Source organism: Mandrillus leucophaeus, unplaced genomic scaffold (assembly GCF_000951045.1).
Source record: "Mandrillus leucophaeus isolate KB7577 unplaced genomic scaffold, Mleu.le_1.0 Scaffold759, whole genome shotgun sequence".
NCBI classification, from domain to species: Eukaryota; Metazoa; Chordata; class Mammalia; order Primates; family Cercopithecidae; genus Mandrillus; species Mandrillus leucophaeus.
The window spans coordinates 455,026-480,005 of NW_012108241.1; the positions used below are offsets into that span (position 1 = coordinate 455,026).

The window sequence follows — 24,980 nt, forward strand, 5'->3', positions numbered from 1 at the left end:
AACCCACCAAGGAAGAGTAGGGGAGAGAGTAAGAAGACAGAATAATGTTTAAATCCCAGGATGGCAGATCTGCACTAAATATCGAGGTTGAGTCCAGATTAAATAGGTCAGAAACATCCATGACAGTTTTACAGAAATATGAAACTGAGGGATCTGATAATCTTGAGAAGAAATTTACTCAATCAGTAGAAATTTTTTTGTTTTTAATAAGATTTTGTAAAAGCAAAAATATATAGAGAAAATGATTCCAGGAAAAATAAAATGCTGCATGAAAAAAAGATTATTATAGTTTATTTACCCATGTAAGCTTTTCAAAAACTTGTAGATAGCTATACTAATATAAACACTGAATATATTAATAAAATTATACAACTTTTGGAGAAGATGGGAAGTGTACATGCATAGCGAGGGGAGGATGAGACAACAGTTTTAAATCCTTATTATTAAGGGCCAGACATGGTGGTTCACACACGTAATTCCAGCACTTTGGGAGGCTGAGACAGGTGGATTGCTTGAGGTCAGGAGTTCGAGACCAGCCTGGCCAACATAGTGAAATCCCCTTTCTACTAAAAATACAAAAATTAGCCAAGCACGGTGGTGTATGCCTGTAATCCCAGCTACTCGGGAGGTTGAGACATGAGGATCACCTGAATTGAGGAGGCAGAGGTTGCAGTGAGCTGAGATTGTGCCACTGCATTCCAGACTGGGCAACAGAGTGAGATTCTGTCTAAAACAAAATGAAACTAAACAAAACAAAATCCTTATCATTCAGAGTGGGAAAGCAAAAGATAATGGTTAAATCTGCAATATAAATATCACAAAACAAACACTCTTTACAGTTTAAAAAAACAACACAATCAGCTGAAATAATTGATAGTAGTTGATGCTGGGGAGAACAAATGGAGTCACATATCATAGAAATATCCTTCAAATTATGGGCATGTATACATTTGATAAAAAACAAAATTGAATGAATGAACAAAACAGATTAAATCTAATATCTTTAAAATACTTTCACAAGTATACGAAATAGCATATCAGATCCAATACATGATATACAGGATTCTATATCATATATGCATTTTTAATAGGCAAAGCCTTTCCAATTTTCCTACTTTTGTCAATAAAATATAAAGGAGCATAAGTTTGTATTTCTTTCCTCCAGATATTCCACCTATTATTTATCTTTCTCAAGAAAAATGATACAACAAAAAGTGGCAGATTTTTTTTCTTCCAATATTGTGAAAATAACAGAGACAGCTATTCAAATTCATTTCTTTCTTGTTTTAATGGCTTACTATGTGCCAGATGCTCTATTAAGCATTGCAAAGTAAAAATACACGAAAGATACTCAGTCCTTGGCTTTTGACACCTTAAGTGGGTCATTGGTTGGGAAGGATGGGCAATGTAATTTATTTTTAACCTCCAGAAGGAGAAATTAGAACAGGACACAGAGAAAACTCTGTTGAAAGCAGAGGTCAAAATGATGAGGATGAAATACAATGGCTATTTGCTCATAATGAGAGATGAGCTAGCAGGAAACACCAGGGCCTACAAAAGAGAGCAATTTTTACTGAGCTGCGTAGAAAGCCAAAGGTAATGGGTTGCTTTGCAGCTCTTAGTTCACTTCCCTTAGCTGGAACTATTTAGCCTCTTTCAGCACACTCAACCCCCAAATATAATCTCAGATTTAATTTCCATGTTCTTCTTTCTCCATTTCTAGGAGAGTAGCATTAATTTCTGTATCCCTTTGATTTCACAAGTCACAAAGAAACAGTCCAGTGCAAATTCAAAGCAGTAGACATGAATTCTGGTATTGAGGGCATCTCTACTCCTCAGAGCTGCTGCCTGCTAACGCAAATAATGCCAGAAATCAATTTGAAAGACTGCTGACAGCAATTAACAAACTCAAGCCAAAATAATCTCATTTTATTCTCAGCCAAGATAAACTCATTAGCGACTGTGAGGCATCTGCTTCCTTCCAAAACTGTAACCTTGTGAGGAAAAGGGATGCAATGCCAAAGAGTGTCTAAGGTTGTTTAAAAAAAAAAAAGTGCACCCCCCCCCCCGAGCCCGCCCCACAAACAGCAACAATAACAGCAAATGAGGAAGGGGTAGTGGCAAATTCAAATCAAAACAACTTCAAAAAAGTAAGTGGCTTGGGTGTGAAAATGATACAATTATTTCTTGCTTTAACATATTTTAGTTACTACTAACATTCAATGCTCCTAGTACTCTGTCTACTTGGAAAAGTTGAACCAAGTAAATGAGGCCGAGTCCAAGAAATTCCAAGCAGAGTTCTATAACCGTCTCCCTTAAATATGATAGAAAATTCTGAAAATTACATGACGGTAATCTTTGTGGTCATGATTACAAATGCAAGTTACATAATGAACACATTTTCTGAGTAGTGGGCAACTGGGAATTAAAGAATCAGGATAAGGCTAAAATTCAACATAGTCTTTACTTCATGGTTTGAGACAAAAATTAGTTTCCTCTTCAAGTTATTTTCCAAATTGTGGAAATTAGATCATATCTGTTTTTTAACAAGTAAAATTCTCTTGGTTCTATAATCTTCAATTCTGATTTTCTAAATTAGCATAATAAAAATATGTCTAAAATTACCCAGATGCTGGAATATGGTATCACTGAAAAGATAAGCTTCTGTTGAAGTAAACTGCATTGATACATCATCTTTACAAACAAACAACTAAATGTAAGCTAGCTGAAAAAGCCAGAATTAATTTAACTAATGCCCTCCTTACTCATAACACAATTTTCACAGGGCAAGGATAAACCAAAAGACTTGAAAAAATGCCTAATGATTGACACTTTTTTTTTTTAATTTTTAAGCAAAAAAAAGAGACAGAAAAGGAAAAATGAATTCTGATAGGAAATTTCAGAGTAAAATTCTATAAATTTTTCTTTTTTTACAAATCTAGAAATTTGAGTTAATTTACAATGATTTTTCTTTCATATACCCGAAGTCCTTCCCTCTTTAATTTCTGAAGGTAGTTCCTTTTTCTTTCAATTACAGGGACAGAAAACAAAGTGGGCCCACATTCTTTGCATAATCTTCAGATACAGGAAGGCTTTTATTCTTTCTCAACAAACTCCATCAAGAAAAGTGGCCCTGAGTCCTTTAGAGTCTTGAACTACAAAACTCATGCTTTCTGACATTTTCAGAAAGACAGACTGAGTAGGTTATGTAATGGACCGAATATCTGTGTCTCCTCAAATCCATTAGCTGTATCCCTAAACCCCAAGAGATGGTATTTGGAGAAGGGACCTGTGGGTGATAAATAAGGTTAGATTAGGTCTAGGTCGTGAGGGTGGGAACATCATGATGGAATTGGTAGCCTTATAAAAGGATGAAGATCTCTTATTCACTCATGCTCACTCTTTCTGAATGTGCACACTGAGGAAAGGCCACATATCAAGAAGGTGTCCATCTGTAAGCCAGGAAGATGGTGGTCGGGTTCCACCAGAACCTGACCATGCTGGCACACTGATCTCAGACTTCCAGCCTCCAGAACTTTGAGAAAATAAATTTCTGTTGTTTTTGCCACTCAGTCTGTGGTGTTTTGTTATGCCTTCTGAAGCAGACTAATATAGGTTAGAAACATTACAGAACTTTAAAGCTGGAAGGGAACTCAGAGATGACTCATTCCAAAGGTTAAAAACTGGTGACCTTTTGAATTAGCCTGCACACTTGCTTTGTTTTGTGTGCATAGAATTAAAAATACTTTCAAAACATATATTACATAGGGGTGACAGCTGTAACTTCACACAAGTGCCATCATTGCCCATTGCATTACTCCTACCCTAAAAACTTATCTGTGTAACCTGCTTCATGCCTGTGACTCCTATTTCTGCCGTCTCTCTCCTTTTATATACAAAGAAACTACGGTTCAGACATTTAAGGTGACTTGCCCACGCTAAGGCAAGTAATTGAAATGAGAAATGTGTCTGGGATCTTGCTAATCTGTATGGTTTTCTACTGCACGGCCTGCCTAAGGAATATGGTAGTTAGCTACTGCATTGGTATAAAACAGTAGCACATATTTTAGCTACTTGATGCATGGATGCCAAGGAAAGATTTCAAGCTAAAAAACAAAGAAACAAACAAACAAACAGAAAAGGCAACCATTCCTTTTTAAATTTTATTTATCTGCCCAGGTGAATTAATGAGTACATAGTAACTTTGAAGATGTAATATCATCACTTTGGAAGTAAACAGGGAAAACACATCCTTGTACTATATTCCTTAAAAGTATTTCTGTTAATGTTGACTTAAGAAATAATTTAAGGGGTTTTTGTAAGGGAAATAGTATAATAAAGATTATAGCAAAGGAAATAACAGAAAGAGAAAACATAGTCATAGAAATGCTATATTTTAGTAGTATATTAGAAGAGTGAATCTACTAAAATGTCTGTATTTTACTTTAATTACATAAGTCCCCCTAACATATTTTTTATACAAATTGATATCAAAAACGTGTATGTTTTATTTGCCTTTTTTAGATCTTTGCAAGATTTGCAAGGAAGGAATATCAATGGCCTAGTTTTTCTTCTATTTTTATTTTGCTGATTGTATGTCAGTAGCATATTTTGAAGAGAAAAAAATAGCAGAAGTAGATATAACACATATAAGGGAATGGAAAGAGAAACCTTTTGTAATAACAACTATAATAAAAAATATTTTGTCCACAGATATTCTCTTATTTGACCCTTCCCAAAAGTCTGTCTACATATGTAAAGCAAGGCATTACCTCCATTTCCGAGGAGAGAAAATTGAGGCTTAAAATTCTTATTTTTTATTATTAGACTTTAAGTTCTAGGGTACATGCACACAAAGTACAGGTTTGTTACATATGAATACATGAGCCGTGTCAGTTTGCTGCATCCATTAGCTCATTATTTACATTAGGTATTTCTCCTAATGCTATCCCTCCCCCATCCCCTCACCCCACGACAGGCCCCAATATCTGATGTTCCCTGCCCTGTGTCCGAGTGTTCTCACTGTTAAATTCCCACCTATGAGTGAGAACATGTGGTGCTTGGTTTTCTGTCCTTGTGATAGTTTGCTCAGAATGATGGTTTCCAGTTTCATCCATGTCACTACAAAGGACATGAACTCATCCTTTTTTTATGGCTGCGTAGTATTCCATGTGGCATATGTGCCACATTGTCTTAATCCAGTCTATCATTGTTGGACATTTGGGTTGGTTTCAAGTCTTTGCTATTGTGAATAGTGACACAATAAACATACATGTGCATGTGTCTTTATAGTAGCATGATTTATAATCCTTTGGGTACATGCCCAGTAATGGGATGGCTGGGTCAAATGGTATTTCTAGTTCTAGATCTTTGAGGAATTACCACACTGTCTTCCATAACGATTGAACTAGTTTACACTCCCACCAACAGTGAAAAAGTGTTACTATTTCTCCACATCCTCTCCAGCACCTGTTTCCTAACTTTTTAATGATTGCCATTCTAACTGATGTGAGATGGTATCTCATTGTGGTTTTGATTTGCATTTCTCTGATGACCAGTGATGATGAGCATTTTTTCCTGTGTTGGCTGCATATATGTCTTCTTTTGAAAAGTGTCTGTTCATATCCTTTGCACACTGTATGATGGGGTTGTTTGATTTTTTCATGTAAATTTGTTTAAGTTATTTGTAGATTCTGGATATTAACCGTTTGTCAGATGGGAAGATTGCAAATATTTTCTCCCATTCTGTAGGTTGCCTGTTCACTCTGATGGTAATTTCTTTTGCTGTGCAGAAGCTCTTTAGTTTAATTAGATTCCATTGCTCTATTTTGGCTTTTGTTGCCATTGCTTTTGGTGTTTTAGTCATGAAGTCCTTGCCCATGCCTACGTCCTGAATGGTACTGCCTAGGTTTTCTTCTAGGGTTATTTTTTGTTTGTTTGTTTGTTTTTGAGACAGTCTTGCTCTGTCGCCCAGGCTAGAGTGCAGTGGTGTGGTCTCGGCTCCCTGCAAGCTCTGCCTCCCTGGTTCACGCCATTCTCCTGCCTCAGCCTCCTGAGTAGCTGGGACTACAGATGCCCGCCACCATGCCTGGCTAATTTTTTTGTATTTTTAGTAGAGATGGGGTTTCACTCTGTTAGCTAGGAAGGTCTCGATCTCCTGACCTTGTGATCCACCTGCCTCGGCCTCCCAAAGTGCTGGGATTACATCTTCCCGGGTTTTTATGGTTTTAAGTCTAACATTTAAGTCTTCAACCCATCTTGAATTAATTTTTGTATAAGGTGTAAGGAAGGGATCCAGGTTCAGCTTTCTACATATTGCTAGCCAATTTTCCCTGCACCATTTATTAAATAGGGAATCCTTTCCCCGTTTCTTGTTTTTTGTCAGGATTGTCAAAGATCAGATGGTTGTAGATGTGTGGTATTATTTCTGAGGCCTCTGTTCTGTTCCATTGGTCTATATCCCTGTTCTGGTACTAGTATCACGCTGTTTTGGTTACTGTAGCCTTGTAGTATACTTTGAAGTCAGGTAGCGTGGTGCCTCCAGCTTTGTTCCTTTTGCTTAGGATTGTCTTGGCAATGCGGTTCCTTTTTTGGTTTCATATGAACTTTAAAGTAGTTTTTTCTAATTCTGTGAAGAAAGTCATTGGTAGCTTGATGGGGATGGCATTAAATCTATAAATTACCTTGGGCAGTATGGCCATTTTCACAATATTGATTCTTCCTATCCATGAGCATGGAATATTCTTCCATTTGTTTGTGTCCTCTTTTATTTCGTTGAGCAGTGGTTTGCAGTTCTTCTGGAAGAGGTCGTTCACATTTTTTGTAAGTTGGATTCCTAGTTATTTCATTCTCTTTGTAGCAATTGTGAATGGGAGTTCACTCATGATTTGGTTCTCTGTTTGTCTGTTATTGCTGTATAAGAATGCTTGTGAATTTGGCACATTGATTTTGTATCCTGAGAGTTTGCTGAAGTTGCTTATCAGCTTAAGGAGATTTTGGGCTGAGATGATGGGGTTTTCTAAATATACAATCATGTCATCTGCAAACAGGAACAATTTTACGTCCTCTTTTCCTAACTGAATACCCTTTATTTCTTAGAGACCAACAAAGAGACCTAGACTACCACACAATAATATTGGGAGACTTTAACACCCCATTGTCAATATTAGACAGATCAACAAGACAGAAGGTTAACAAGGATATCCAGGACTTGAACTCAACTCTGCACCAAGCGGACCTAATAGACATCTACAGAACTCTCCACCACAAATCAACAGAATATACCTTCTTCTCAGCACCACATCACACTTATTCAAAAATTGACCACATAGTTGGAAGTAAAGCACTTCTCAGCAAATGTGAAAGAACAGAAATCACAACAGTCTCTCAGACCACAGTGCAATAAAATTAGAACTCAGGATTAAGACACTCACTCAAAACCGCACAACTACATGGAAACGATACAACCTGCTCCAGAATGGCTACTGGGTATACAACGAAATGAAGGCAGAAATAAACATGATCTTTGAAACCAACAAGAACAAAGTCACAATGTACCAGAATCTCTGGGACACATTTACAGCAGTGTGTAGAGAGAAATTTATAGCACTAAATGCCCACAAGAGAAAGCAGGAAAGATCTAAAATTGACACCCTAACATCACAATTTAGAGAACTAGAGAAGCAAGAGTAAACACATTCAAAAGCTAGCAGAAGGCAAGAAATAACTAAGAGCAGAACTGAAGGAGATAGAGACACAAAAAATCCTTCAAAAAAATCAATGAATCCAGGAGCTGGTTTTTTGAAAAGATCAACAAAATTGATAGACTGCTAGCAAGACTAATAAAGAAGAAGAGAAGAATCAAATAGATGCAATAAAAAATAATTAAGGGGACATTACCACCGATACCACAGAAATACAAACTACCATCAGAGAATACTATAAACACTTCTACGCAAATAAACTAGAAGATCAAAAAGAAATGGATAAATTCCTGGACACATACACCCTTCCAGGACTAATCCAGGAAGAGTTTGAATTGCTGAATAGATCAATAACAGGCTCTGAAATTCAGGCAATAATTAATAGCCTACCAATCAAAAAAAAGTCCAGGATCAGACAAAGTCACAGCTGAATTCTACCAGAGGTACAAAGAGGAGCTGATACTATTCCTTCTGAAAATATTCCAAACAATAGAAAAAGAGGGAATCCTTCCTAATTCATTTTATGAGGCCAGCATCATCCTGATACCAAAGCCTGGCAGAGACACAACAAAAAAAGAGAATTTTAGACCAATATCCCTGATGAACATTGATGCAAAAATCCTCAATAAAATACTGGCAAACCAAATCCAGCAGCACGTCAGAAAGCTTATACACCAAGATCAAGTTGGCTTCATCCCTGGAATGCAAGGCTGGTTCATCATACAGAATTAATAAATGTAATCTATCACATAAACAGAATCAATGACAAAAACCACATGATTATCTCAACAGATGCAGAAAAGGCCTTCAATACATTTCAGCAGCCCTTCATGCTAAAACCTCTCAATAAACTAAGTATTGATAGAACAAATCTCCAAATAATAAGAGCTATTTATGACAAACCCACAGCTAATATCATATTAAATGGGCAAAACTGGAAGCTTTCCATTTGAAAACTGGCACAAGACAGGGATGCCCTCTCTCACCACTCCTATTCAACATGGTGTTGGAAGTTCTGGCCAGGGCAATCAGGCAAGAGAAAGAAATAATATTGTTATGTGTGAATTTGATCCTGTCATTATGATGTTAGCTGGTTATTTTCCCTGTTAGTTGATGCAGTTTCTTCCTAGCACCAATGGTCTTTACAATTTGTCACATTTTTGCAGTGGCTGGTACTGGTTGTTCCTTTCCATGTTTAGTGCTTTTTTCAGGAGTTGTTGTAAGGCAGGCCTGGTGGTGACAAAATCTCTCAGCATTTGTTTGACTGCAAAGGATTTTATGTCTCTCTCACTTATGAAGCTTGGTTTGGCTGGATATGAAATTCTAGGTTGAAATTTCTTTTCTTTAAGAATGTTGAATATTGGCCCCCACTCTCTTTTGGCTTGTAGAGTTTCTGCCGAGAGATCCGCTGTTAGCCTGATGGGCTTCCCTTTGTGGGTTACCAGACCTTTCTCTCTGGCTGCCCTTAACATTTTTCCTTCATTTCAAACTTGGTGAATCTTATAATTATGTGTCTTGGGGTTGCTATTCTCGAGGAGTATCTTTGTGGCGTTCTCTGTATTTCCTGAATTTGAATGTTGGCCTGCCTTGCTAGGTTGGGGAATTTCTTCTGGATAATACCCTGAAGAGTGTTTTCCAGCTTGGTTCCATTCTTCCCGTCACTTTCAGGTACACCAATCAAATGCAGATTTGGTCTTTTCACATAGTCCAATATTTCTTGGAGGCTTGGTTCATTTCTTTTTACTCTTTTTTCTCTAAACTTCTCTTCTCACTTCATTTCATTAATTTGATCTTCAATCACTGATACCCTTTCTTCCACTTGATCAAATCGGCTACTGAAGGTTGTGCATGCATCACGTTGTTCTCATGCCATGGTTTTCAGCTCCATCAGGTCATTTAAGGTCTTCTCTACACTGGTTATTCTAGTTAGCCATTCGTCTAATCTTTTTTCAAGGTTTTTAGCTTCCTTGCGATGGGTTCAAACATCCTCTTTAGCTCAGAGAAGTTTGTCATTACTGACTTTCTGAAGCCTACTTCTATCAACTTGTCAAAGTCATTCTCCATCCAGCTTTGTTCCGTTCCTGGTAATGAGCTGAAATCCTTTGGAGGAGAAGCCGTGCTCTGGTTTTTAGAATTTTCAGGTTTTCTACTCTGGTTTCTTTCCATCTTTGTGGTTTTATCTGCCTTTGGTCTTTGATGATGGTGACCTACAGATGGGGTTTTGGTGTGGATGTCCTTTTTGTTGATGTTGCTGCTATTCCTTTCTGTCTGTTGGTTTTCCTTCTAACAGTCAGGTCCCTCAGCTGCAGGTCTACTGGAGTTTGCTGGAGGTCCACTGCAGACCCTGTGTGCCTGGGTATCACCAGCAAAGGCTGCAGAACAGCAAATATTGCAGAATAGCAAATATTGTTGCCTGATCCTTCCTCTGGAAGCTTCATCTCAGAGGCACCCAGCTGTATGAGGTGTCAGTTGGCCCCTCCTGGGAGGTGTCTCCAAGTTAGGCTACACAGGGGTCAGGAACCCACTTGAAGAGGCAGTCTGTCTATTCTCAGAGCTCAAATACCATACTGGGAGACCCACTGCCATCTTCAGAACTGTCAGACAGGGACGTTTAAGTCTGCAGAAGTTTCTGCTGCCTTTTGTTCAACTATGCACTGCCCCCAGAGGAGGGGTCTACAGAGGCATGTGGGCCTCATTGACCTGCGTTGGGCTCCACCCAGTTCAAGCTTCCTGGCCTCTTTGTTTACCTACTCAAACCTCAGCAATGGTGGACGCCCCTCTCCCAGCCATATTTGCCACCTCACAGTTCGATCTTGGACTAGTAGTGAGCAAGGCTCCATGGGCATGGCACCCACTGAGCCAGGCATGGGACTTAATCTCCTGGTGTACTGTTTGCTAAGACCATTGAAGAAGTGCAGTATTTAGGTGACAGTGTCCCGATTTTCCCGGTACAGTCTGTCATGGCTTCCTTTGGCTAGGAAAGGGAAATCCCCTGATCCCTTGTGCTTCCCATGTGAGGTGACATCCAGCCCTGCTTCAGCTTGCCCTCCGTGGGCTGCATCCACTGTCCGACCAGTCCCAATGAGATGAACCAGGTACTCATTTGGAAATGCAAAAATCACTTGTCTTCTGCATCAATCACACTGGGAGCTACAGACCAGAGATGTTCCTATTCAGCCATCTTGGAATGGACCTCAAGGCTTAAAATTCTAAACCTCTTCCTCAATTGTGTCTTGGCTAATAACTTGAGTCCTCTGTAGCCATTTGATCTATATTTCACAAGTCATGAGCCACGGTTTCCAAAGACCCTGTTACATTCATTTACAAAGTTCATAAACTTCTACAAAACCTGTTTGACAAGTTAATTTTTAGTATTGATTACGTAAGCTTTAAACAAATATCAGTTGCCCATTTCATGTGGCCCTGCTAGATTTATTTTAGGTTGACTTTTATTCCTGTGATTGGATTTCACATTAAGATTTCTGTATTACAAGTGGTGCACTTATTAATTGATTCACTCATTAATTCAATAAAAATATTTTGAATACCAACTGTCTTGTGAGCCTGTATGTGTTTGTGAATGTGGGGTTGGCAGACTGTGGGAAGAACAGCAAGACAAGTATAGCATAAATCCCATGATATAGACAGAACCTTAAAAGACAGCAAAAGAGGTTTTACATACATACATCTAAACAGAGCATCTGGTGGGTGATGTGTTATCCTAGAAGTTCATGGTACCCAGGAGGTGACCAAATGTTCTAGCAAGTGTCCAAGGTTACAGTAGCCTATCATTCTCTTTTAAAATGTGGGTCAGGGTTAAATCCAGACCAGATAAAAAGCCAGGGACCTGTCTGTAGCATCCCATCATCTCTATTCTACCACCCTTCTTCAGTGAGCACCTACCCTGAAACCACCCCACACCCCCGTTGGTAACCGTTTTCCTTGGTAGCACCACAGTTGGATTTCACTAGCACCCCTCTAGGTTTCATCTCCTCTTCCTCTACTCTGATGTCTTGACATTTTGACTCTTTTGTGCCTAGTTTAACTCTCACACTATTTTAAGATAAAGCTGATCTTTCTGTGTCTTGACTCTAAGCCCCACCAGGTCTATTTTTCAAATGCAATTCATCAAAGTCCTAGTCCACTCTCCACGTGTGGCTTGCCCTCGCTCCTGGACTGAGATGCTCCTAGAAGTAGCTGCTTTCTGGGACCCTGAAGGATAGATATAATTTTACTTGACAATAAGGGAAAGGAAAATATTCTATGGAGAAGATATGGCACAGCCAGTTAGCCTTCCTTGGACTAAAAGACAAAGCTTCATGTGGGAAAGAAGTCTATAAAAGTAAGCACACATGAAATTGTAGAAGGCCTTGTGGGCTATATTAAGAGATTTGGCCTATACAGATAAAGAGTATCTGTGGAATTTATTTTATTTTCAGATGAGGAATATGCATTTTTGATCTCTGAAGAATGTCCATAAGTAAAAGCCTTATTTTAACAAAGCTGCAGGCACTCAGGGAGCCTACAAACACAAACATTCACAAGCAAAGGCGCTAATATACACTATTTGTGAACATCAGAAACCAGGTTGTGATAATTGGAAAAGTAGAGCTACTAAAGCCATGGTGAAATAGCCATTGAATAATATTCACTAAGCGCCTTCTACATGTGAGATACTGTGTTTGGCACTAAAGGGGATCTGAAGTATAAGATACAGCATCTGACCTCAAGAGACTGCAAGTGGCTCCTGATCATTCTGCAACTGGCTTCTCCAGAACCCCTAAAAGTAGACTGCAGGAAGTCATGGAAATTGCCAGTAGGATTGTTTATCTGAGAATTTATCCAGAATAAATTCCCTTCACTTTCTTTGATGCTATCCTTCATAAAACAATAACAGGGGTAGCATGTTTAAGGTATTTTGTTACATTTATTTGGCATGTACATGTCCAGTTTAAAAAATTTTTTTTCAGTCCTCTGAGTACGTGTATCAAGTTCACATCTAAATAATCTACCACATCTAAATCATCTACAGTCTGCAAATTAAATCAGTGCATAATCATGACCAAAAATGCTCTTGCAGATGCTATTACATGAGATTGTAAGGTCAGTTCTATTTTGAATCAATTTATAAAACAAGAGAAAGAGGAAATAAGATTCTCATTAGAACCTTGGCTAATAATTTAAAAAATGTGTCTTTTCAGGGAGGAAATTTAAGTGGGACTTTTAGAATGGTTTGTAGGCAAAACCAAACAAGCAAATAAAACTGACTAGTTTTCCACCCTGCAAAAGAAGCTCATGTTATTTGATTTCTAATATTTGAAAGAGGCAGCATGTCAAGGTTGGTGCCTGAGGGCATAGCTGTTCACTTAAGCAAGAAAAGGAAAGAAAAAAGAAAAGAAAATCACCATAAAAAAGAGAAAGTGTCTGGCAAGGTAGGAGACAATAAATGGAGAAATGTTTTGCTCTGAAATGTGAACAAGTGGTGATATTAAAATGCAAAAACAGAAGGGGATTACTGGAAATACAGAGCAAAGCCTTACTCTTCACTTAAAATGATCTAAAATGTATGAAAGAGAGTGAGCTGCAGAACAAATGAGCATTGCTGCCCTTCCCCATGGTATAATCACATGGGCTATTGCAATTTCATCATTACTACTGTCTCCTCCTCTAACACTGTTAATCATATGTCTCAATATTTGGGAGTACAAGAGTAGAGAGTAGGAGAACTGGTCAAGCATTGTTCTCAAAAGGGAGAGACAAGTTAGGCTATCCATTTTCTCCAAATTTATTTTTCAAACACCAATCCTTTCCAGTGCTTTTACTTAACGTATGTCCAGATTGCCTCAAAACTGGAAAATTGGTAATGGCAAGAAGAGAGAACACGAAACATATGGAACAATAACAAAGGCATTGGAGGTCCAACATTTTGCTGCATACCTTATGGAATAATTTTCTAATATTTATAACAATCCTATAAATAAGATATATAATCTCAGTTTGTAAAGCAAACAAACAAACAAAAAAACTCTAAAGCTCAGAAAAACCTATTATTTTTCTCCAAATTAAAAAACAATAAATGGAGATGTTAAGATATAAACCTAAGACCACCAAATTTCACACCATGTAGTCACTGGAGTATGCCTAACTGTTTCCAAATAGGGAAATATATCTTTGAAGCATAGATACATTTGAAGATGTTTACTTGTAAGTATTAATTTAATTATTTGTTTAAAATTTATTTTCCGTAAGAGTGACTTTTCTTGGTACCTAGCAAAATCTTTTCCTGGGTATTTACTAAATCTTTGATGTAGTAAATCAATGCACATATAATGTCATTAACATACTTCAACAAATATAAATAGAAAACATACTTCCTGTGATCACATAATACATTTCCAAGTCAAGCACAACAATGTCTGCTACCAAGGAGGTAAAGTGTGTGTGTGTGTCCTCACTTGGAAAAGATACAGTTGAAAGTAGCAGCTTGAAAAAATAGGCATTGACCCTGTATTACTGATATGCTGCTACATACAAACTACCCCAAAATAAAGGCTTAAAGTAAGTGTGGATTAACTTAGCAATTCCTTGGGTTTTGCCTGGGCTTTCAAGAGTCAGCTGAAAGCTGAGCTGAGCTGTCACAGTGGAGAAACTGGCATTTCTTCCATGTGGTCTTGCACACTGGAGGAGTCCAGACAGCCCCTCATACGGTGGGATCAGCCTCCCAAGAGGGCAAGCTCCAGTGGGCAACCTCTCACCACATCTAGGCTTGTGTCATGATTACCAATGTTCTGTGAGCCAAAGCAAGTCACGGGAAGTACAGAATCAACGTTGGAGGGGACTATACCAAGGACATAAACACCATGATATGAGACTCATTAAAATAATAATTAAATATTAAAATAACAATCTATTAAAATAATAGGTTAAAACAATAATCTAACACAGACATCTTTTGGACTTAAAGACAGTTTTCCTTTAGAAGCATGGTAGAGCAACTTTGTCAATTAGGCTCCAAAAAGGATGTTATCTGATGCTCGGTGTTTGAGAATTTAAGAGGAAAAGAGATCTAATTTTTAAGGTGGATTCCTAAAGAAAGAAGGGGAGGGGACAGAAGTTCTGGTCCGTGAGTTGGTGGATCATGAAATTAGCCCTGAGTGGGCATAGGTATAGCGCTGGTATGTGGATATGTGTGAGAAATAAAAGTAGTAAGCATAAAGATATGCAAATTTGTTAGCCCACCGTGATGCACCCTTGACCAAAATCCACATTAGCAATTGTGGTTCACACAAACAGCCTTCGTGTCTCAGTGATACTCAGTGCCAGTGAATGATACAGGACTACCACAGCAGAGCAGCCTTCAACAGTAGCTACCTGTGTCAGTGAGAAGCCACAGCTGTAGTGGATCTCACAGATGCCTACTCTCTCCATGACTGGATGTCCATGACACACTACCGTGCCTAACACTCTCAGAAGGGCAAAGAAGCATATCCCTTAAGGCAGATGGGCAAAGAAGCATAGCGTTAGCCTAGCTTTACAGAGTGCTCACTAGGTGTCAATACCATTCTACACACTCTACAGCTGGCTTCTGTGACCATTCCCATTTTATGGAGAAGGAAAAAGGGGCAAAGAAAAGTTAATTAACTTTCCAATTCCAAACAGCTGTTATACAGCAGAGCTAGGACTCAAAGCTAAGCAGTTTGCCTTCCTTGGAGATTGATTCATTAGAAAAGTAAATGGTGTGACCATATTTGCAACTCTTTGGGAAGTTCACGCTGATTTTAAAAGCACTCTTGAATTGGGAATTGCATACTCCTGTGTTTTAATCTTAACGATACTCTGGTCCCCTCCCAGGTCTGAACAAATATATGTTTATTTTTCTACACAGTGAATTTATATTTCTTTATACTTTTTATCTTGTATTGAGATACCTTTAGAAGAATAGATAGGGATTACAATGTATCTTTACAAAAAAAATTCTTTATGTTTATGAAACATTCCTGTTTATGACTATCTCATTTATTTCCTGCAAAAATAAATGTCTGCCATATGATATCACTTGTTTTGTAACACAAGTTTCAGCGGGCCATTCTACTTTTCTGGCTTTGCAATATTTAAATGACCACTCACATTTCAATCTTAGAGTTGGTGACAAGTGGTTTATTTTCATTATTCTTGCTCCAGCAAAAATAAAACTCAACCCAAGACTATGAAGCTCTCAAAAAGCCTCAAAGTTCTGGCTGTTCTTAAAAAAGAATAAATATTTGAGATCTGATATTCATTCATGATTACTTCTTTCTTAAACTGTCAAAACCTCAAATCTTTTCAAATAAAGCTATTAAAGATACTCACGGTGGATGCTTACTAAATTTTGTTTTTATTTGGTTGTTTACTTTGCCATTTCTATGCTAGACTGCAGGAGTCCCTTGCTATTCTTTTTATTTAACAGTTACTTCCAATCTTTCATAACATCTGCTTGAAGCTTCACTGTTAATTTCAGATAAAATGAAAATGCATTCAGAATATTCCCTTTTGATTAGATGATCAAGACTTAGAAAAAAAACAGCTGCTCAGATACCCAGAGGGAACTGAAATGCAAACTTCAATGGAAATAGGACTGAGTTTATGGGCTGTTTTTTGGACAAAAGTAGTACCTTGATTCTAAATTTCATGATACAAAAAATGCAAGATTACTATAGATTTCATAATACATAACCATAAATGCAACTGCTCAATGACTCAGTCAAAAATGACTATAGAACTTATATTCAAAACTGTTAACTTAAGGCTATTTCTTACTTGCTAGATGTACATTATACTAAAAATTATAAAATAAAATACTTGGACATCTATAAAAGACACTAAATACAATATTATGCTATTTTTATATTGCTTAGGGAATGATTTTAACAGATGATGATTAAACATACATTCAATTGGTCAAACTATGAATATGATTATAAATTATTACTCTGACAGTATACCTATAGGAAATTTCATAAGTTTTCTTTCGTCTTAAATAAGAGTTTTAAAAGGTAAAACAATGTGCATTACACATTTGCCAGAATTAAGATTTCTAAAGTAAAGAGGTTTTTTTCTGACTGCATTAATCATATTCCCGCATTCAACATCCAAGATCTAGGAGGCTGTGGGGATACAAAGGCAAATAAGATACTACTGTAGCCCTTAAGAAACTAATAAGTTCATGGGAAAGACAAATATATAAACACATAACTACAATAACAATGTGATAAAGTATTTTAGTGGAGTTATCTACATAGTTATCAATTCAAGGTGAGGGGAGGGAAATACCAGCTCTGTCTGCAGAGCCAGCCATGTAGTTACAAACAGAATTAGTCTGAGACAGAGAAGGATCAGACATCAGACTCAGCTGGGAGACTAGAAAAGTGGGCCAGATGGTTTTAAGATTGCCTTTTCTAATAAAAACTGGCACAAAGATTGACTTACATGTGTTCTTTTCTTTCTGTAACTATAGCTTCCCAATTCTTCCAAAGCCTACTCTACCTCATTTTCAATCACATGTGGAATCTCCTGAAGTATGTAAAATAAGGATGGCATAACATTCTGAAAGGTAAGAAAGAAAACTTTTGTGTGGTTGAAGCTTCTATTATACTTGGCAGAATAGGTATAAGATTCTTTTATTTGTATGTATTTATCCATAGGTCTTGTCTAGAAAATTGAAAAGAATAAATTCAAGTGAATTCTCACTGCAAAACACTTAAAAGAATGCCAAGCATGAACACAAACAATGTAATTCTACAGTGAACTTTAGAAGATCTGGAAAAATGATCTCTCATTCTTTTCTCATTCTTTGTTATTTTAGGGAAATCCACGCCATGTCCAGGATATCATACAGAGTCCACTCCTGCTTTAGAGACACATTAGGTTCCAAGGAAAAAGAAACAGGATTGGTTAGGTCAGTGAAGGAAACACAGGGAAGCTGGGATACACAGACCACTGCCCATAGGTCTACAACTTGGCCTCATGGATAGCTGGCTCAAGGGTTAACTATCATTCAGAATCCAGTTGCACCAGGAATGAGCTAATAACTGGTAACTGACACATCTTGCTAAATTTCAGATATCTATTTCTCCCTAAGTTGGCAATTCCACCATACTCATTACTCAATTTCTTTGTGACTCTGCTTTTACTATCAGCATCTCCACTTACTGCTGACATTTTTTCTAACAGTGCCTCCCTGTCTTTTAAAAAATGAAAATCTGACTGAATCAATTAGTTACTGCCTAATACAAAACATCTCAATTGTCAGAATTCTAGAACTCGGCCAATTAAGAGTTGCCTAGTCTCCTAGTCTCCTTTATAGCTAACTCAACATTTCTACTATCTTCCAGGAAACTCCAATTCTAGGAGATGTTAAGCAAGGATCATTCTACCATTAAAAAAGCTAGATAAAATATGTACCAAATCTGTCTGTTAGAAACGCATTTTATATCTATATATCTATATCTATATATATATTTTTTTCATACATATATATGGGTATATATATATTTCATACATATATGTGCATATGCATATATATGTGGATCTAAAATGGAAAAATAAAAATTCTGCTTTAAAAAGAGGAATTCATTTTAAAGGTAGAAGTTTATTTTTTCTCAATACATTTTTCTCCCTTTAAACCTTCTTAAACATTTTCACAAAGAGTTTAACATTAACTACAATCCGAGAGGCCCTACATCAGTTACCTTTAACTGGAGCACTCATATGTGGTCCATAATTACAGGGCAGTGTCAGGGACATACAATATGGTACTCCACAATTTATATGTCAGGAACCACCGTTGGACATTTGCCTAAGAAGAGGGCCAAAGTCATGGCAGAAAATTTGAATCCTGTAGCCACCCACTCCAGGTAAACCCCATAAACCATGGGGTGATAACTTTAAAAACAAAACTGATTAAACAGTCTATAAGGCCGGGAGGATTAAGTGGGTTAACCCACGAGCCAACTTCTCTGAAGGCCCAACAGAGACTGAAATGACCAAGCTGTTTTTGAGCGGGGAAATAAACAAGTTTTTGTCCCTCCTTGAAAGGAGACACAACTCGGCATGTGGACTTTCAGAAGCAAAATCATGGTTCATCCCATCTCAACCATTTGCCCATTAACCTCCATCAGGATCTTGCAGGCAGATGTCAAAAGTGAGGGAGAATAGGATCTTGATTTTTCTTGCTCTGAAAAGACTTCATCCTTCCTTTATAATGACATGAATTTTTTTTTATCTCCTCTCTTTTCCCTCCTCCTCCGTCTCCCCTCGCCCCCGCCCCTTCCTCTTTTTTATTTTTAGGTAAAGAGTTGCTTTGGGAGTACAATAAATAATGCAACTATTTAGTGCAGAGGTGTCCAATCTTTGGGCTTCCCTGGGCCACATTGGAAGAAGAAGAATTATCTTCAGCTGCACATAAAATACACTAACACTAATGATAGCTAATAACTTTAAAAAAATTTGCAAAAAAAACTCATGATGTTTCAAGAAAATCTATGAATTTGTGTTAGGCCACATTCAAAGCTGTCCTGGGCTGCATGTGGCCCAAGCTATGGATTGAACAAGCTTGATTTAGTGCGTTGTGGGCTTAGGGAGGACTGAAAGAAAACTACTAATATTATTAAAAGACCATCCTTAAATAAAACACGTAGTTGGCAAAATTGATCTCCAAGCTTTTCATCCCCTGGTTGTCTTAGCTACATCTAAGCTTTCCCTCTACCTCTTACGTGCTCAGTGCCTCAGGTTGAAAGCCACCCAGGCTTCATCCTTCCTTTATAATTACATGAAAATTTGCTGGTACTGTTCTACATTTTATCTACTTCCTAAACTCTATCAAAGCTCACTCATCCATTGCTTCATTCTATCAGAACTCTATTTTCTATTTAGTTGGAAATGATCCCTAGTAGAAATGTCTGCTCTAGTGATAACCTACTCTGCCTGTTCATGCATGGACCATTGGGTAAACTGATTTTAACAGCAAATAAACTGATGCCTTAGACACCATGACTTGCCTAAAGTCAGAAAAATTGCATTTGTGAAATATTGTGTCCTGCTGAACATATAGGACATCCTTGGTGATGACAAAAATATAACAAATGTATGACTTTTAATACTCTATGTTAAGCTTATCTTGCATATCTTCTATGTTAAGCTTATCTTAATATGCTATATTAAGCTTATATTATTAAATAGCACCTAAGACTCATACCATGTTCTGACACTTGTCATTTAAATGTTGAAGTTCCTCAGGGAATGATCTTACGCCTTCTTCTCACTAGACATTGTCCCTCTCTATGAGACTGGCAGATCTCATCCAATCCCAAGGATTCAATTATCAATGCTGATGTGAATGATTGCCAGGCTTGATGTGAAGCCTGATCCACTTAGCTCCAGTTATCTACCAGAGATCTCCACTAGGCTATTTTTTCAGGTTCTTCAAACTTGACATATCCAGAATTCAACTGATGATCTTTCCGGTGTCCTGCTCTACTCTCACAACTAACTCAGTAAGTGGCATCACCATCAATGCTGTTGCTCAACCAGAAACCTGGGTGTTGTCCCGGTTTTGTCTTTCCTTTTACTCCTATATCCAATTAGTCTTTGGCATTCTACTTTTCCAACATCTCTTCAGCACATCCTCTTCTTCCCATCTCCACTAGCATACTGATAATCAAAGCTACGATCCTGTCTCCTCTGGTTTATGAAAATTGCCTTCTGCCTGGTGGTCTCTCTTAATCCAGTCTTCTCCCCAACCCTCCCCACCTCATTCTCCACATTGCTTCCAGAGTGATCTCTTTCAGACGTAAATCTACTCTTGCCACTCTCCAACTTTATGCTCTGCAATGGTTCTATTGTTTTTATTATAAAGTCTAGACACATGAATGTGGCTTATAAACTCCTCCATGATCCCCCTCCTCTCCTCACTGATATGACCCGGTGCCACTTTCTGACTTTCTTCACTGCTAGCTTTAGTTTAACCACAACGGTCCTGTTTCAATTACTCCATTGCACTGAACATCTTCCTTACACACAGATTTATACATAGTATTACTTTTACTGGAAATACTCTTTCTCCTCTTCATCACCAATCTAATTCCCTTCATCCAGTCTAGGCTCAATTATTAATATATTTCCTCCAAAAAAAAAAAACTTCAAGGATTCCTTAGCTTTATTAAACTCACTTATTATACCCTGAACTTTTCCTTTGTAATGCTTATCAGAACAAGACTTGATTATTTTTATGAATATTTAACACATAACTTCACTATTAGGTTAAAAGATCCATAAGGAAGCATGTATCTTCTTCTGTATTCCATCCCTAATACACTGTACATAACAGGTTATCAAATTGTACTTTTATAAAATAAGTTAATGAGAAATATCTAATACATAAGAGACTTTTTAAAGGGATACTTGATAGCAATATCACTGTCTCTAGCCTCAAACTGTGTGTTCCATAATAGAGATATGAAAAACTTAGTCTAGCAAATTACGATTAACAATTGTCACATCTGATGTTTTATCTGGGATTTAGAAGACAAGATAGATACCTTTAAAGGACATTTTTCCCCTCTTAATCTCTGTTAGTTCTCATGTTGTTATGACTTTAGCATATTATCATTGTCACGGACTGATCATTGAGCAAAATTTTGAAAAATTATAGGCTCATTTATAAAATGAGAGAGAGAGAGAATAGCATTTGAAATAACTATCACAAGTAACTACCTAGGTATTCAAGAGTCAAAGAAAAAATGGTCTCAATAAAATGTTGAACACAGCAAGCAATAGCAATAGCCTACTTTTAAACTGTAACTGAAAACAGGGTTTGCAATAATTATAAGTGGGTCAGACAGCTTTGCCCTCCTGGCATAAGGTTTTAAGGTAATTGAAAGGTTCATGAATTAAAGATAGACCTTTCTAAAATATTACAAATCTATAGCTATCATCTGGCACATTATTTAACAAATTGCTAAGGATTTTTATGAACTTTGCACATGCCAGACATGATTCTTATAAACAGCATTGGGGTACTGTCTCCCAGCTGGCTTTAATCAGCTGGAATGGAATGCAATCAGCATCACAAATTAATAATACTCCTTTTCATGATCATTTTATTCCATAAAGAAATGACAAATGGGTAAAAATGCTGTTAAAAATCACAAAATAATGTTTCCAAAGGGAACATTAGTTTGATTTGAAGATGCCCATGATTGCTTATATATGATTTCCCAAAGCAACAGACTTGAATGGATGCTTCTGAAGCCATTTCCACTTTGATTGTAGAGTCAAATAAAGAGTTTTGCCACAGGACAAAATGTGGCAAAAATCACTAACTTTATCTAACTTTATCCCAGTTTATGGAAACAGTTACATGTATACACACTCACACACATGCATCTACACACATTGACATTCAGAAAATCAACATTTGAGATGGTCAGAAAAATACTATTTCATAACTATTTTATAATACGGTTCATTTAATTTTTCAAAACTTTTAGAGTTAGTATCACTTTTTGAAATCTCCAGAAAAAGCAAACCTCCACCTGTTATCCAGGGATATGCTGTCTATATGCATAAATGATCGAACTTTCAAGATAATAGGAATGAAAAATGTAGCATTTAGATTCCTGTGTCTTGACCTTGGCTTTAACATTAAGTTAAACTTTTGTGCCCTCTACTCCCATGCCCCTAGTAAAACCAAAAAAAAAAAAAAAAGGAGTTCATAGAGATAGGATAAAGAACTGTTCTACACAGCTCATGAAATACTACTACTGTTTCAGATAGACACTTTGATTTAACGTGCATTGGCAGACAATTCAAAAATTATGACTGAGCTCTTATGTGACACACGAACCCGCTACGAAGCTTGAATTACTCATTTGTTTATCTCATAAAGCATGGGCTGGTGCAACATAAGGACATTTCTAGCATACTCCATGGAGACATAATCTGTAACTGTTTAAAATGATAAAAGGCTAACAAAATGGATTGAACACTGCATATCAAGGGCATATGATTAACAGTCCTCAGAAAATCAAAAACCAGAGAAAACACAAAAAAAGCATGAATATGAACATCTGGTCTTGCAGTTATGGATACTCTCAGTAGGAATTCAGTTGCAAACGATTGCTTTTTACTTATTAAATCATACTTGGCTTTTGACACCACCTTGTGTAATCTGCATCTAGAGAGTATACTGGAGACATTTCAATCATATCTTCTGTTGAGTGTCTACATCAACTGGATATTCATAAAATTTTGCATTTGGTTCTTTCATAATATCTTTCTTCACATTAGAGCCTTTAAGATGGTTCAAATGCCTCCATATAGAATTTTCCACGTTGTTGAATTTACACAAACAAAAAGATTAATAATCCAATTTAAGTGCAGCTACTGTGAAACTCTGGCCTACATTTCCTCTAGTAATGCTTTCTATTTTTTTTTTTTTTTGAAAGTGAGGCCCAAATTAAATTTAGAGCATAATACAATAGAGTTCTATAACTTCTTCCTGTGATTTGATTATAACAATTCTAATTTTAATGCTTTAGAGATGAACATCTAAGCACAATAATTCTAGTGGAACTATAACATTAAGAACTATTTATCATGTAAATAACTCTTAAGTCACTGTATAAGTTTATATCCTAAGCACAGAAGTTGAAAAAATTCGAGCATATAACACATCGAAACTCAATTGTAGAATCCAAGGTTAATTAAGGAAACAAAGGGGATATGACATCGAGATCTGCCCAAATTCATACAATTAGATAGCAGCTGAGCCAAGAAGGTAAAGTAAGCCCAGTGTCTCTTCCTTATGCTCTACTGCTTCTCCTCTTGTTATTAAAAAAAAAAAAAAAAAAAAAAAAAAAAGCAGTATCAATGAATGTAAGTCATTCCAAAGAAGCCTAGTGAAAAGGTGTTCTCTCCGTTCCCAGTACATGGTACCGTCACTCCAGCTCTCCAGAGTCCACACTTTCTACTGCTTCTGTTGTTAAAGTCATATCTTCCATAACTATAAATTCTATACTAATTCTCTCATTGACTTATTAATCAGTAGAACACTACTGACTTCTCACTGTGGTAACGTGTAACTCGTACCCACTCACAGGAATGTTCTGTTTCTTAAACCACATGGTAGCATAACAGCATTAGCTTGTCTATATCAACCTTCATCTCTCTTTTTTCCTTCTGTCTCAACTTCTGCCCTGGTAGTTTTACATTGTCAAGGTTGATTAATATTTAAATTCCATAATTTTTTTGCGCTTTCTCATCAAGCAAGGGTTGGGGACTTTTTTCTGTAAAAGGACAGATGTTAATTATGTTAGGCTTTGTGGAAAATAATAAGTGTTGGTGAGGATGTGGAGATACTGGAATCCTTGTGCACTGTTGATGGGGTTGCAAAGGTGCAGAAGCTATGGAAAATAGTATGGAGGCTCCTCAGAAAGTTAAACATAGAACTATATGATCCAGCAATTCCACTTCTACGTGTTTATCTTAAAAAATGAAAACAGGTTCTCAAAGAGATATTTGTGCACCTATCTTCATTGCACAGCATTATTTACAATAGCCAAGAAGTGGAAGCAACCTAAATGTCCACCAATGAACGAATGGTTAAAGAAAATGTAGTGTATACACACAAACATAAAATAATTGCGTAGTGCCTTCAGAGAGATAAAGAAAAATAATTTATAGGCTAGAATTTTACAGCAAACCCACACTATCCTATCCATGTGTGAGGAGAAAATAAAACTTCAAAACAATTACACATACAAAAATGTATAACACTTTCTAGACACAGACCACTCTGGAAGAATTGAAAGTTGTGCTTCAGAAAGAAGAAAAATAATTTGAGAAAATAATTGGTATAAGAATCAATGCTACTTAGGGATATGCTCAATCAAGGGCATGTGGGGTGGGGGGGAGGGGAAGAGAGAGAGAGAGAGACTGAGTGAGAGAGAAAGAGAGAATGGAATATTAGTATTATTATGCAGAGCCTTATTAAATTGAATATGATACAGCCATATTAAAGAAGAAAATCCTGTCATATGTTACAACACGAATGAACCTGGCAGACATCATGCTAAGGGAAATAAACCCATGGCAATAAAACACATATTGCATTATTTCACTTATATGAACTATCTAAAATAGTCAAAATCTCAGAAATATAAAGCACAATGATGGACTAGGGAATAGGGAAAAGGAGTATAGTGTTTCAGTGGCTAGAGAGTTTGCAAACTGTTCTAGAGA

At 37.0% G+C, this 24,980-nt stretch overlaps 1 protein-coding gene across 1 annotated transcript in view; it reads right to left on the reverse strand.

The window, feature by feature from the left end:
* THSD7B (thrombospondin, type I, domain containing 7B) overlaps positions 1-24,980 on the reverse strand; it is a 649,627-nt gene that overhangs the window by 301,411 nt on the left and 323,236 nt on the right. The gene's annotated exons all lie outside the window — the stretch shown is intronic.